Here is an 824-nt window from a genome sequence, read left to right as displayed (position 1 = left end):
GGAAAATGGAACTGAGGTGGAGATGTTATTATGATTAAGAGATATGTTACAGACATCATAATTAAGAAGGAAAAATAAAGGTATTAAGTGGAACGGGCATAACAGAATATAAGAACAGCCTAGCACAGATGTACTTAAATATTGTTTTAGTTGCAAGAGATTCTAATATTACAATGGGAAATTTCGTCACTATTTTCAGGTCTAGCTTTGAAATCCACTTTTCTCTTAAAACAAAACCGGTGAAAGGCAAATCCCGAGAGAAATCTTACACCACGATGATATTCAGATCCTTATGGCAGAGAAAAACAAGTAGAAAAAATGAAAAGAAAAACAATAAATGGGTATAGGAGAATTCTTAATCATACTGCGTGGGTAACAGGAAATGCAAATTATACACCGTTTAAAAGCAAATGGATAACAATACAAAGAAAAACAAAGAGATCATCCATATTTAAGAAAGGTAACATACATCACCAAAAAGATGGCGAAGCTTAACAGTACAGGGATATGAAGTTAATATTTATTTTACTAATGTAGCATTCCATCGCCTACATACCATACCACAATTAAGGGTAAATTATAAACCCTTTATGTAAGGTAAATTGTAATGTGTGATATACCATTCAAGCATAGTTCTAATTATTTTTTTCCCTTTCTATTCATTCAATATCTTTAACATACTTTTCACGGGATGAAGCAATTTATTATCATGAAATGCTATAATATAAAGATATTAGCATATACATGACCCAATTCCCTGCTCGTTGCTGTCGGGGTGGGGGTGGGGGGATGGAGATGGAGACTTGAGGTCCAATATAGGTCTA

This window comes from Penaeus monodon, chromosome 29, assembly GCF_015228065.2.
Source record: "Penaeus monodon isolate SGIC_2016 chromosome 29, NSTDA_Pmon_1, whole genome shotgun sequence".
In the NCBI taxonomy this organism is placed as follows: domain Eukaryota; kingdom Metazoa; phylum Arthropoda; class Malacostraca; order Decapoda; family Penaeidae; genus Penaeus; species Penaeus monodon.
The sequence above is the reverse complement of the archived record's forward strand: the minus strand, read 5'-3'. Positions refer to the sequence as shown.